The sequence below is a fragment of the Hyaena hyaena genome, unplaced genomic scaffold (genome assembly GCF_003009895.1).
Source record: "Hyaena hyaena isolate Hyena2069 unplaced genomic scaffold, ASM300989v1 scaffold_71, whole genome shotgun sequence".
Classification (NCBI taxonomy): Eukaryota; Metazoa; Chordata; class Mammalia; order Carnivora; family Hyaenidae; genus Hyaena; species Hyaena hyaena.
Genome location: NW_024080704.1, coordinates 1,500,492 through 1,516,062, shown reverse-complemented (window position 1 = coordinate 1,516,062; position 15,571 = coordinate 1,500,492).

Here is a 15,571-nt window from a genome sequence, read left to right as displayed (position 1 = left end):
CAAAGGGGGATGTCTGTGGACAGCTATGCTGGCTGTGGCCAGAACTGAAAAGAAAGGCGCTGCCTGCAGGGGCTGCGTAGCAACAGGGCTCTGATTGGCCAGACCTGAGCAAAGAACAGGCCCATAGCAGGGGCTCTGAGCTGTGCTCCTGCCGGCAGCTGAACTAGGGCAGGCCCAAGCAGGCTCTGCAGAGACATGCTCGAATGATCCGGAGTACAGCTGTTGGCTAACAGCACTCGTGAGTCCTGATAGCATTGGGCTCGCTAGCCCAACACTAACATTACAGCCCGCTGCCTCTGCCTGTTGCCCCCCTGCCCCCCGTGGGTTGGATTTGTGTCCTCACAGACTACCTGAGACAGGGTCCCACCAGCCAAGATGATGCCGTCAGAGACTGTCTCTGAAAGAGACTGGCCTGGGTGCGAGGAACTTGGTTTCTAGTTCTCCACCCAGCAGCTCAGTGTCAACTGAACAAGTAAGTTGCCTTATTGGCAACAAGTCTGGTCAATATTGGCCTGAAATTAAAATATTAGGATGAGCCAATAGTTCCTATTATTTAACGTAAGAAACCTGGAGAAAAGATGGAGAAAGCTCAATCATCTTTTTCAATGAGAAGTTAACATTAATAGTTATTGTGCGATGGAATCACAAAATAAACGCTTGCGAGCAGTTTAAAATGAATGAACTGGGTCTACCTGCCTAAAAAGAATAAATCTCAAAAACACTGTTGACTGTGGAGACTGGTAGGAACTCAGGGATACCATTTGACTCAGTGCCCCCTTCTTTCCTTCCACCATGAAGTCCCCCTTAACTTCCAGGAGCCATCTGGGAGGAGGGGAGCCCCACACCACTCAGCCTCTCTTTGGGATTAGTGTTATTTAACCGAAGAGACTAAAGTATCTTACAGTGGCAAGGTTGTTTTCCCAACAGCCAATGCTGCAGAGACTCAGATCAGTCATTCTTAGAAAATTTCTAAAAGCTACACGAGCCTCATTTTCTTTGTAGATTTGAATGCAGTGTGAATCAATCAGTACACAGTTCGGTTTTGTCCTCAGTCATGAGAATAAATATGAGCAATCACAATCAAGAAAGGCATACACAAGGAAGACCTGTCCAGAGCTATCTAGGAATTTAAATTCTCTATGTTCATTCCATTACCTCTTTAAATCCTTAATTCTTGTGAAAACATTACTTTTTGTTTGTTTTAAGTCAGTGCGGTGGCTTAAAAGGCTGTGGTGGAAGGTATGGAGTTTACATTTAGAATAGGGACTATGGTAAGTAGAAAAAGTAAACAGAAATTTTTTTGTGTGTGTACATGCACACACACATCCACATGCTGAAAACACAAGTGAACCAGAGGTATGCTCTGACATTAAGCTGCTAGGCAATTACCTGGACTATAGGATCAGCAAAAGCCCGAGTCCAAAATTCAGAAGGCAGTTAATGGGCTTAACACCCATCATCCCTGGCATCCCTGTAATTCTTGGCTGAAATGAAATAGAAAATAGGGCCGAAAGAAGTTTGGCTCCAAGCAAGTAAGGTTTCCGTCACTTGCCTGGTCCCAGCGGCTCTCCCTGGCAGGGACAGCAAGCCCACCCAGATGGGATACGTTTTGCAAAAGCAAGCAGTCCTGCCATCGGTGAGTGGACAGGAGACTCCCTGGCTCCTTGCTGCGGGGGGGGGGGGGGGGGGGGGGGGGGGGGGGGGGGGGGGGAGGAGGAGGGAAGAGGGCACCCATCTGGCCCCACCCCCTTCTCGGAGCAGTGGGAGCTCCAGGCCGGCAGATGACCCACAGGCTGTCCCAAACTGAACTCCCCTCAACTCCGCCCTTGCTGCCAGCCTACTTCCTGCAGAGCGAGCCCGCCCCTTACTGGCTCAGCCTTCCCTGCCTTATTCGGTTTAAATTACTTCTTTGAACTTTTGGTCTCATTATTTTTGGACCGTTCTTTGGTCTGGAAGATTTTCTTTCCACGGGTTCCCTCTGTTCTCCTTCCTTTCACTCTCTTGGATGCGACTCCCAAGGTCTCTTTCTACAGTTCTTTGGGGGTAGTTTTTATTACCTTTGTGCATCTTAATCTGAGTAGGGGGGAAGCTCCAGGAGCATCGTCATCGCCCTCCCTCCCCCTCCCCGTGGACAAACACTGGTGTTGTTGTTCCCAGAGCTCCCCTGTTTAAAGGGGTGAGGGAGCTCTGCTTCTTCAGTAGCTCATGACCCAGTTCACGGAATGGCCTTTTCTAGTTCGATATGAGAAACCAGGTTCCACTGTCACCCTCTGCTACCCCAGCTCACCCCCTGCTCTCGGGGACAAAACCATAGGTCTGGAGCCACCCTTCAATGGTCAAAGATCCCATGACACTAGTTCTCTTTCTCCCCTAAGAATAGCAAGGATTTGATATGGTAGTTTAATTGGTTCGATGCTTTGAGCTGTAAGTCACAGAAAGCAGTCCATCTTAACCAGCTTGAACAATTAAGAAAACATGTTACTTCCTGTGACAAAAGTCTATGGGTAGGTGTGTTCCAGAGTTGGTAAATTCAGGGTTCTGACATCAGCAAGACCCAGGTTCTTAACATCTTTCTGCTCTACCGCCCTTGCTGTGGACGCCAGCTAACCACTGCTTATTTGGTAGCTACTGCAGCCTTGCCCACAATGTCTAACGAGCTGTGAGCTTACGCAAGCAACTGTTGTCTTTCGGTATCTTTCCTTTCTCATCCAAAATGGCAGTAACAGCAACTACTTACATAGGGATTCCTATGTGCCGACCAGTCTTCTAAGCCTTCGTATGCATCAATACATTTAATCTGTACAATAATGCAGTGAGGTAAGTAGTATTATCATTCCCGTTTTAAAATGAGGAAACTGAGGCACATAGCCAGTGAGGAACAGAGCTGCGACCCACTTGTATAGAGTCCTCGACCCCAACCACTCATTTTCCTGCCTCTTAATGAAATGGCAAGTCAGTAAAAACAGTGCTTACCTACCCAAGACCTGAACATGATTAAACAAGATAACACAAGTCAAGCATGTAACCGAGTGGCATAACAAGGACTCACTGAATACTAGGTACAAATTCTATGGTCATTTCAAGTGTGTACAGGTCAGCCTCGTGCAGTTTGAGAGAAGCAAACAGCCCCTTACGGGCCTTCCCTTGGGCCAAGACACTCTACACCACGTCTTCTAGAACCTCTGATTTACTTACAACTCACACCTTACACTTTCTTAGCTCTTAATAGACCAAAGCAAAGCCTCCAAGAATATAGGAGCTACTTCATACACACACACACTCCTGTATCTCTACCTGAGCTGGGACCTTGGAAACCCTCCCCAGGTTCTTCCTCGGACCTAAGGAAATCCCACATTGCCATGAACCCACACCTTAATGGTTTTCATCCTGTTTCTGCAGTTGTACAGTTCTTTCAGTGTTTTTTCCTGAAAACTCATATTTTAAATATAGAGAAAAAATCATACAGAACAACAAAGCATACACATGTACCACCACAGATGTTTTTAAATGTTAATATGATCGTAGGTGTGAGGCTTTTTAAGAACTAACTAAATATGGGGCACCTGGGTGGTTCAGTAGGTTAAACATCCAACCGCGGCTCAGGTCATGATCTTACCTTTCCTGGGTCGAGCCCCCGTCGGTCTCTGTGCAGACAGCTCAGAGCCTGAAGCCTGCTTAAGATTCTGTGTCTCCCCCTCTCTTCCCCCCCCTGCTCTCTCTCTCTCTCTCTCTCTCTCTCAAATAAACATTAAAACAACATTTTTAACTAACTAAACCATTTTAAGATATGGCTGAAACCTGCTTGCCCCCTCTTTCTCCTATCTTACAGGTGTGTATCCCACCTGCATAGATTTTTGTATTTTCAGTATATTTTTAAACTAAAGTATTAACTATTATTTTGTGAGTTTGGGAACTTTAAAGATAAAGTTGTCATACTGTATGTAAGCTTCTACAATTTGCTTTTTTTAAACCAAGATTTATTTTCACTTGCTTTGTGTTTATTCTTCTCACGTTTCTTTTTTTAAATCCTTATTTTTTTCTTCTTCCCTCTCTTTAGCTGTATTAACAGACCTTCAGGTATTCTTCACCCCTGCCCCTCCCCCAGCACCATCCTCACAACATTTTCTCCATGTGACTTCTGGTTTCAAAGTCCAGTTGCATTTCTGCTATTCTAAAGATTACTCACACATTTATTTATTTATTTATTTATTTATTTATTTATTTATTTATTTTTGGTGAGAGAAAGAGAGAGAATCCCAAGCAGATTCCAAGCTCAGCACAGAACCCACTTCAGGGCTCCATTTCACACCTGTGGAGCCACCCAGGTGCCCACATAAATTTTTTAATACACATACTCATATTTAGTGAACTGTGTTTTCCCATTGTATTAGGGTTCCCTAGAGAAACAGAATCAAAAGGATTTGTGAACATATGACCACCTGGGCTCCAAATCTGACCACCTACTCACAGGACTCCTCCTCCAAGTGTGCTCTGCTCTGCTCCTGGCTCCTGTTTCCCTCCCTGCCTTCGCCCCTCCCACTGCGCAGCTCAACTCTGTCCCACCCCAATGAAAGAGCAGCAATCAGTAGAGACACTGCATGAAGCCAAGTGTTGCTTCATGAAAACATAAAGACTGAGACATCAGATGGATGGACAGACAGAAATGGAGAGACAGAGCCTTCTGATGAAAACAGGTCTCTAATCAACCACCATTCTTTTCCAGTCCGGTTCCCAGTAGGAAACAGATGACATATTCAAAAGGGGTAATTTAGGAGAGTTTAATAAAGAGATTACTTGCAAGGGTGTGGTCAGAGTTAAGGGAGACCATGAAGGAGGGGCCAAGCTCTCAAGACCAGCGAGAGCAGGAAGCCAACACCATCCACGGGCCTAAAGAAGGAAAGATAAAGGAAGTAGTTCACTGAAGGGGCAGAAAGTCAGAGCCATGGCTGGAGGAGATGGTTGCCAGCAGGACTTATGGCTTTAGATAGACACTCGTAATCCACTTCCAAGCTCTGACCCAGTCAAGAATAGAAACAAGGGAGCAAATACCCCAAACTCCTTCTTCTCCCACTTTCTAGTGTCCTGTGGGTGCTTCCCATGGGCCAAATCCACCTGGAAGCCAGACTGCAGGGTGCCCCCAACATAGTCAGGAAAGGTCAGCCTCTCAGGGGCACAAACGGAAAAGCGTGGATCTGGATGTGGTAAACAGAGAACATCCAAGTCAATGCATGTCCCAAGACTATGTGTTTCTCAAGTCACTTCCGTCTTAAAAATACATAAATAAGTGGTCTTCCTTTCTTACTTCCTGGTCTTCAGCTCCTGTCTTTTCCCCCTTCTACTGTCACAGACCAGGTCTTGAAGGAGTTGTCTAAACGCACTGTCTGCGATTTACTCTCATTCACTCCCTTCCAAAGCTCAGTCCCCAACTTTACTAAGCCTGGAGTTTCTTGGAAAGATTACTGATGTCCTGCTGAATGATAAGCCTGGTCCAAACGTTTCAGTTCTTACTGACTTCTCTGAGGCACTCCTTTCCTCAAGCCCTCTCCCTTCTTGGTGTCTGCGTGAGACCACTTTTTCCCGGTCCTTCTCTTTGAGCGGGAGTGCAGCGACCACACAGAGGAGGGGCAGTTCCCTGGGCTGAAGGAGCAGCACCTGTGACCAGAAGGCTCCAAGGAGCGAGGCCAGCACTGGCTGGAGGTGTGGTGGAGGAATGAGGGTGTAGAACATGTGTCAGCAAAAGAAATAGCTTGTGTGATGGCCGTTTTCTTCTTGCTCACCATCAGTGGCTGTGTTGTTGGCCACCAAACTCTACAAAGTCACTCTTCAGAATGGGAAAAGGTGAAGTGATCTGGAAGGAAGGTAAGTTTCTGTAGCAAAGACATACAGAAAACCCGATAGAGATATCTGTTTTTAAAAAATGTGCAAATTTCAGCCATTCATCAACGCTCTGTCCACTTGATGGGACCTCTTCCCCCAGGTCACTTCCACATCCCTTCAGAGCCTCAGCCGCCAGCACCTAGCAGCATCGGTTGACAACAGTCACCTTGCAGGGCATCTGAACTACAGAGCCCTAAGAAAGACAGGGCCAGCAGTGGGTCCTACCCTGGTGAGCAGCGCCCCCTGTGACCCCTTTGCTCCTCTGACAGGTGGAGAAGTGAGCAGAGAGAAGCAGGGTGGAAGGAGAAGGGGTGCTTGAAGAATGAGCTGGCAGGTGGAATTCAAAGTCCTTTTTTTTTTCCAAATTAATGAGACATATTCTCTGCCAGGGATTCTGGGCCCTGATGCAGCAATAAGTCAAATGCCAGCATTCATCTCCTTGCAAAGGGGATCCACCTCCCCACCTTGGAGCACAGACAGACTGCAGTTGAGATGTCCAGTGAAAAAAGCTGAGTGTGGCTCCGCAGACCCGCACAGGCCCTTCCCTCTAGACCCCCTGAGGCCCCTCCCCAGGAGTGCTTGACAAGTATGCATGCGAGGCTGTCCAAGGAATGCAGCCGTCTCAGCCATTCATTCCTCAGGCTCAAAACCACCGGGCAGGAAGAGCAGACAGCGAGAGTGGGGTAGGATCTGTCTCGGATGAGGTTTGGAAACAGGAGATGCCCCTGACTGGGCAGGCGGAATTGATGTGGTCTGGCCTGGGGCAGGGGAATGGGCAGAATGACCTTCCCAGCTCGCGGCCAGCCCGGTGGGTCTATGAAAAGAGACATTTTATTCATTCTCGGGCTCTACCCAAGTAACTCTGAAATATTCCTAGACAGTTGCCAGGAGAGTCAATGGTGGGTGAAACAGAGTTCCCAGAGCCAAAATTCTGCGTTTCAAGCCATTCCCTTCAGCTCCCCCCTACCACGTGTTTTTCTTTATGTCTGTTTGCTGGTTCCCCTTCTACGATAAACTGTGAGACCCCTGAGGGCAGAGGCTCTTTGCGCTCTCCCCTCCTCCTGCCAACCCTGTGCTGGGCTGCCTTTAAAAAAAAAGTTACCGTTTGACTCAAGATCGCATCTCTGGGCCGCAATTTGTCAGCCATGGGCTATGCAGAGGATGAGCAGATTAGCTGTGGCGCGGCAGGAATAACACGGAGGAAAAAACCTGGAATCACGGTTACTCATTTATAGTCTTCCTATTTGTTCGCCACTCTGATGCCCACTGAAGTCAAAAGTGGTAGTAAAAAAAAAAGTGTAGAATGAGACAGAGAATACGTTTCTTTAATTTGGGGGGGAGGACTTTGCATTGCACCTGCCCGCTCAGACCCAGAAAAGTCAAATATCTTTCTTAAAAGAACATTTCCTCAAACAGAAAGGTTAAATGGCCCCCAAATCTGATATCTACGCACCTCGGGACCCTGTTGAGATAACTCTGTGAGACAGATGGATACATCGGAGAGATAGCTGTAGTTATTCAGGTAGGGCAAACCAGAAGCTAGTAAATCAGGAAAGCTCTCCTACAAGACAAAGTTTTGAGTATGGATTTGTGAATGAGGGGAAAGTCACAACAAGGAGAGGCGAGGAGAGTTCTCTGCAAACGGTGATGGGCAAGGGATAGAAAGCATGGAGGCTGAAGCCTGAAGACCAGGACCAGAAAGCATTTTTTAAATTTTATATATATATATAATTTTTTATATTTTATACATTTATAAAATTTATAAAATTTTAATTTTATATACATATATTTTTACAAATAGTTTATTGTCAAGTTGTTTTCCACATAACACCCAGTGCTCATCCCCACAAGTGCCCTCCTCCATGCCCATCTCCCCTCCCCCCCACATCCATCAGTCCTCAGTTTTTGTCAGCATTCAAGAGTCTCTCATGGTTTGCCTCTCTCCCTCTCCCCCCCCCATCTCCCCCCTTCTTCTTCCCCATGGCAGGACCAGAAAGCATTTTAGGGGAGCCTGCAAAGAACATGAAGTGGGTATATGGTGAAATTGGGCTGGAGGAGTGAGAATGTGGGGAGCGGCAACCCTTAAAGCTCAAACTGAAGAGATTGGATTTAATACAAGGGGGTATATGCAGCCAAGTTGAAAATTCATCCAAATATCTGTGGAGGCATGCAAGCCGTTGTGGTCTCTCCAGCAGAATCGCAGGAACTCTGCTGATGCCTGAGGGCTTCCAATGCAGGCAGATCAAGGGGAGAAAGAGAGATGCTTTCTCACAAGAGCTCAGAGTCAGGCGGAGGTGGGATTAGTGGCCAGCAAGTGAGGGCATGCACCTCTAACCAAGCTTTTAAGAGAGCTCTCCCCCATCCTAGAAAAGCAACAAAAGCTTCACTCTTTGGGTGGGGATGGAGGCAAAAGCACTTGCTTTAAGGTCTATGAGTTACATCGGACACCCCAAGTGCAGGAAAGAGCACTGGGAAGGAGGGCGGGCAAGGAAAGTCACCACATGCACATCCTTCATTGTACCGGGCACCTAAGCCTGCCAACTGGCGTAAGGGCTGGTCCTTGGCATTTGATGGCTGCCCTGGGCCCACAGCACAGACAATCTGTAAGGTAGAATAGCTCTTTCAAAAGCCCATCCTTCCAGGCTGCTTCAGGTTTACAAATGACTTGTGAATGTCTGTGTCAAGCCAGCCAGTTTTGGGTACTGCGCCAGGATGGACGCTTCTTGCCCTAAGAGAGGTGATCGAGAGCAAAACAGAAACTAAACAAGTAAACATACACATAAGATCACTTCAACTGGTGCCAGATACTATGAAGGAAAGAAAATGTCTAGGCTGAGCGGGGAAGGAAGTGGCGGGCTAGTGAGGGTCGGGCAGCAGAGGGGCGGGGGGCTGGGGTGCAGAGGCCCATCCCAGGAGTTAGTATCTGTGCCGAGGCTGAAATTGCCGTCAGGGATGACCAAGGGACCAAAGGCATAGACTTCTCGGAAGAAGGAGCAGGCAGTGCAAAGACAAAAGCTTTAGGATTTATGAGACCAAAAACTGGGATTTATAAAAAGTGAACTAATAAGACGATAGTCACTGCTAACACTGAACTGACGATAGTCAGTGTTCAAAGACAGAGGGAAAATGCCACATGTATGGAAATGGAGGTGGGAAAAGTAAGATATCGAATGCTTCAATGGGAATGGGACTTAACACAAGTCAAGATAAGAAAGAGACAAAGAGGAGCAGACAGCCGGTGAGCAGCGTGTCTCCTGCACGTGCCTTCCCTGGTTCATTACCGTGTGTTCACAGAGCCTGCGACAGTGGTCACCGAGCCCACACCTGAATGACGCTAGGGGGGCTGACTTCCCAGACCCTGAACAGAAGCTGATATGTCTTCAGGAAAGAAGCTTAGAGGTGTAGGGAGGAAAGCACAGTGAGCCAGTGCCGGGGGCCTCCCCACTCTCCAGAGCTGTGATCACGGACCGTGCTCTCAGGGTCTGTCTTTCCACAAGATGGTCAGAGCCTCGGGGCACACGGCTATACTCAGTGCAAATCCACAGTGTGGCCACTGTGGTCACCAGCCAGGGAACGGAGATTCTCTTCATACCCTCGACCTTTGTTATTATTTCAAATCAAGGAGTTAGGGACATGGCTGGCCATGAACGCTGGGCTCACTTCTAAGACCCTTGGGCTCCAGTCCTGGCTATCCCACTGATTCTCTGTATTACTTTTCCTGGTGCATTTTAGTGTCCCATATGCAAGGTTGGGAGGCTGGGGATTGGATTCTAAGGGCTCTTCTGGCTCTGGAAGTCTCATAAAACATGGAAGGTCTATAATGAGACAAGGTACATGAGAACTCTTAGCAGCTACAACATAAAGGCATCCAAAGTCAAATGGAATAGAAATATCAGATCCACTGGTTAGGAAAATATTTGGCTGCAAGTAATAGAAAGGTTACTAACGATAGCTTAAGTTAAAAGGGGCTTATGCTCCTCTTATAACAAAAGGCTGCATTGTTATAACCCAGGGTCTCTGCTGAGTTGGAAAGAAGTAAAGGTGAATCAGAGGGGAGTGATAATCAACTAATGTACGTGGAGTAACAAAGGTACATGGTGCCTTCCAAGACGTGGCTCAGCAGGGGAGCGAAAGTGAAGGAAGACAAGTTGGAGTCATGAGGGGCGTGCGGTTTCAATGTCAGAGGAAGGGTGTGGAAGATGAGAGCACTGGCAGTGTGGGCTTAACAGAGAGTGCTAAAAGCCAGTGAGGACGAACTGGAAACTAGAGTCAGCACTCCCTAGATGCTCATGGCCCATCTCACCCTCTTTCTGTGTTCCCCGACCACCCACATCTAGAACACTGAGAGAGAAGGGGTGGCAAGGAGTGAGACCAAAGGAACACAGCCCAGTACACGGGGTAACCTACCTGCAGAGAGCAGAGCTTTGAAGGAGAGGAGGCTGGTCGGACTGAAAGTCGACACCTCTCAGGAGGCAGTGTTCAGGTGGCTAAATTGCAAATGGCCTGGAAACAGCAGTGAGGAGCAGTGAGAGTCTACTCCATCAGATGTTCCCTTCCTGCCGAGGGTGTCTCTGTGCTCCCACGGCCAGTCTCCTCCTGGATCTAAGAAGCTCTTGAGCTCCTGCCCCTCATGGCTTGTCATGGCTCCCATGTCACAATGAGCTTAAACGGCCGTTTCTCCTGTTAGTACCTTTTCTGCTTTCCCTCTTTTGAGATCTTAACCATCACTGCCCCTGGAACTATTGAATGCCTCCAATATCACAATCTTTAGAGACCTCCAAACAGAATGGCTTGACTTTTAGCATTAGAGTGTCCCCAGGCTATAAGGACATAGAATATAGATTCCATGAACCCTCATACATTGTCAGCCTCCTGGCACCTAAGTATTGTAAGGGCTAGATTTTGCTGTTTGCTCACTGCTGATTCCCAGTGAAAAGATCAAGGCCTGGCACACAGTAGGTGCCTAATAACCATTTCTAAAATACGAGCAGCCGTGTCAGGGAGCATTTGTATGTCACTCTAGCATTACACCCCACAATACCCTTTCCCTGCCAATAGTCAATCAGCCTGCCCAAGGCCAACTACTTTGACTCTTCCTTGCCTCAAGTTTCTATCCACCTGAAGTCAGGGGTAGGCCCTCTGGATCTTCATGGTCCCAATATCCCGGGCACCTGACTACTCAAAGAACTTGTCCTGATTTTCCCAGGACCCCACAGGTCCACAGGGACCCAGCTTCCTTCTGGGACCTAGAAGACAGCCACCCTTGCCTTCTGGGGGTCAGAAGAGCTTCAGACCTTTCCAGAAGCCAGCTCCTGAATTTTTCTCCAGCCCCCTCCTCTCTGCCACTTGCTTGTGCTTTGTACACTCTGACCATGACTCATTTGTTGAAGCCTAATGGGGTCAAGGGGAGGAGCGAGCCATGGGTCCCAGGTCTCCAGTGACGGGACGACTCAGGAGGAAGTGAAGTACAGGCAAGTGTACCCATCATCTCCCCCAGCAGGCCGCTCCCCCTTTTCCTCATGGAAACAAAGTGGACATGAGGTGAAACATCTGTTTTGCTTTGAGAAAACTTCATTTGTCTTTTCTCTTTCTCCTCAATTTTAACCCTCCTTCTGTCATGGAGAGGCCTGCTGCAGCCTTCACCCTTATTCTGTCTCCCTGGAGATGACCAGAGCACAGCCTCCTTGAGAGGCATCATCCCACTGGCAGAATCTCTGGGATGAATTGGTTCTTCCTCCTCTGGCTACCATGCATCTGAACTGAACCCAGAGCATTCGGCATCTGCTCACTTCATGCATTTGGCAACTTCCACTCTCAAGAGCAAAGCACCTGCTCTGGGCCATGCAGCACGTGGAGACACCAGGGGATGGGCAGGACAGATGTGGTCCTTCAGAAATTATATCCCAGTGCAGGGGACAGACAAGGGAGCAAACCAATAAATAAATAATTCCAACTTGAGAAAAGTGCTTAGGAAGGCAATATCGAGGATGCAGTGGAAAATAATAACAGGGGCAAAGTCGCAGAAGATCAAGGGAGATCATGGAAAGTCAAGAAGGTCGCGGAAGTCTGCTCTGTAGAAAATACATTTCAACTGAAATATTGTGGAAGGCATGAAGACAACTGTGGAAAGAAATAAGTGAGGAAGATTTTTTTAATGTTTATTTATTTTTGAGAGAGAGCGCACACACACATGAGTGGGGTCAGAGAGAGGGGGAGAGAAAATCCTAAGCAGGCTCTGCACTGTCAGCACAGAGCCATATGCAAAGCTTGAACTCATGAACTGTGGGACCAAGACCTGAGCCAAAATCAAGAGTCAGATGCTTAACTGACAGCCACCCAGGCATCCCACGAGTGAAGAGGATTTTAAGAAGAAAAGACACAGAGAAATGACTTTAAGGGACAAAAAAGAGCTTGGTGTTTTCTAAGAATTGCCTAAAAAATACATTGACATAAAACAGAACACCTAGAGGCTAGCAAATGAGGCAGAAGACAGGGGTACAATGAGCTCAGAAAGGCAGGCAGCCTGGACCGAAGATCGAAGTTAGGTGCTCTTGGAAGTCCTTGAAGAGCTCTGAGGGAGGTCAGGGTCAGCTTGATAGAAACCCTGGAGCTGTCCTGGAGTGACTGGGATGCCCATCCCAGCCCCAGCCCCCACCTCCCTGCCCAAACCCAGCAACCAGAGGGAGTTAAGATCACATTTAATTATTTCACAGATTCTTTACTCTTCTGATAGAAGCAATAAAGAGATACAGTTCAAATCGGTCCATTTGGCAGCCTCTAAGCAACTGGAAAATTTGGTCAATGGTCAACCCTCAGCAAAAATGAGAATTTTGAATTATTGTTAGAAGCTTCAATGATCCAGCCTCTCCCTGTCCCCCATGACTGTGAATAATATCAAATTTGTTATAGGACAGTACAGGCCTTCTTAGGCCAGAGGATGTTTGCCAGATATTTCTACTCTGGGTGGTTACAAAAAAAAAAAAAAAAAAAAAGGTATCTAATAACAGCCCAGACCTCTTGGGGTAGGAGTCTCATGCTACACCTAGATGTGCAGAGACAGTGTGGCTTCTTCATGTCTCTATGACTGATATGATCCTCCCCAGATGCTCACATGTGCTGAGAAAAGAAAAAAGTAAATGTAACTCAATTGGGTAATTTCAGTCAAATGCAATAATTTAAACAACGCTTTTAGGTAACAACGCTCATGTCTCAGAATTTGACTCTGTAAATCTCCTGCCCTTTCCTTTCACGGTATAGTTTCTTGGCATATGAGAGTGGCTTATTGGGTCCTCAGAGCAGTGTGGAGGGAAAAGTTTCCTGGATCCACACAGCACCCTCAGGATCGTTGGTGACCAACATCACCGAGAACCCCTTAGCAAGATTATTCTATGCTGGGCAATCTCCTGGCTTTGGCTGGCAGAACCCATGGCTCAATCTCTCTGTCAGCCCAGGAGCCCTCCCTGGTTGACCTGTCTCAGTCAGCACTCCCGCTGTTCTGGGAGACTGAGACTGTCCTGGCTCTGACCCAGGCAACCCATTCCAAAGCTGCTCCACAGATCCACTCCCATGGCCTCAGTGAGCTCCTTTTCTGCCTCTTAGCCAACATCTTGTTCCCACTCACAGGCTCGGATGTCCATGTTCTGCTCATACCACACGGGCACCAGGGCACTTTAACAGAACTGAATCCAGCCCTCCCGCTCCCAAATCATGGGCCACCAGCAGCATTACTTTGATGTGGCCACCTACAGGCTGGTGCTTTTCAAAGGAGCCTCTCCAAAAGGCAGGGGAGATGTGTCCCTGCCCTCCAAGTCCTTTATGTCCAGATCTCCATTTGGGTGTTTATGTCCTGGTCTCCACCCACCACCCCATCATCTACTCTGCACCCCCTTCCCCTTCCCCTGTCCTTCTTTCTGTTTTCCACAGTCCTGTGAACAGCCAAGAAGGATGGCCTTTGGGCTGGTCATTTTTCCAAACTATATACTCTTTCTCCCCTTGTCATCTATCTTAGGGATAACACAGGGTTCTTTACTTGGGTTCCTCCTTTTTCTTTATGAGCTCTTCGATATTGATCCTTGAAGGATTTTCTTTTAAGTGGCAACAGACAACTTCCTTCTGTGTAGGTCAACTATCAGCTACACTATCAGCTCTGAGTGAATGATATTTTGCAAATACTGGTTATTGGTTTTCAGGATTCATATAACCATTGAAAGGGTAGACTTATGCTTACAAAATAGCACAGAAATGCTATAAACTAATAAATTTCAAAAGGATGGCATTTTTGACAAATGCTGGATTACAGGTTTGGGAGACATAGGAAGAAAAGAATGAACTCTCAGCCTGGCCACCAATGAGCTTATAGACTAGACCAGAGCAAGGAAGACCTTTATGGTTTTTTGTGACTGGAACACAGAAACAATCTGAAAGCTCAACGCTGGAGAGCCAGTATCATGAAGGATGTTATTTCCTTGCACTAAGAAAAATGCAACCATTCTAAGACTGAGGTAGCTATAAGCATGCTGATAACAAAGGCTCTCCAAAATATATGGTTAAATAAAAAATAAGATAAAGTGCAAAACAGTAAACACAGTAGGCTATCATTGGGGCACAAGACAACTCATTCACTTCCCACCTCCCCAAGATGTACTCTCTGTCTTTCTGTGTATATATTTATATTGTCACGGAATAGCCTTGGAAGTACTCACACACACACACACACACACACATTTGTACCCTTTTTTAAGCCATAGACATGCATTTATTCTTCTTCTTATTTACTTATCATTTATCTATTATTTCTATTACAATCCAGATAATTAAAAAAGACGCATGGGTAATAGACATGCAGAGAACAATGGAGTGTCCGACGAACTCAAGGATTCCAGACACCTCCACAGATTGAAGCATGAGCAAAGACTTCAGAGAGGAGGCGAGGGCTCCTGGATTTGACAAGAGTGTCCATGATATGACAACCTGGAGATCTGGCTGTTCAGTAAGGGGAGTCTCTGGGCCCAGACTAAGAACCTGGCATTTGGGGGCTATTACATTCAGAACCATCATTGCCTTCAGGATCACTGCTGTGAAGGTAAGACCTCAGATTCAAGGCAGAACCAGAAGGGGCAGAGCAGCACCCCGTGGTCTGCCTGGGCAAACCGAGGGAAGGGGGAAAGGGTGTGGTTAGCAGTTCATGCTCAGAACTAAATCCTTTATGAGCCGATGTAATCAAATCCTACACTTTTCACAATTACCACTGTTGGTCTGGGCTTTTATAAGAGCTCCAACCCTTTTTATTATTTTTCCAGCAATTTTTTTTTCTCCTTTTGCCTTTGGTTTCACAACATACTTTGGCCCGCTCCCCATCTCTGTGAGCCAGTTCATTGTTTCTCAGGGGAAACGGCCTAAGGAACAACTGCTCTCTGGACGTGAACTCTTCTCACGGGGTTTCCTCGCTGATGACAAGTTGTCTCCCGCCTCAGCAGGAAGGGGAGAAACACTACTCGTTCTCAGTGGGACTAGGAAGAGGTCCAGAATTCTGGGGCATTTCAGAGATCTGCACTGTCTCTCAGTGGAGGTACGACATCCACCCGCCAGGTCATTCCTGGCCCAAGGACACAGCCTTCTGTGCTGGACAGGGAACCCTTGGATTCACCTATCTCAGGCGGTATCTACAGAAGAGGGGAGCCAGTGATGAAGCTAC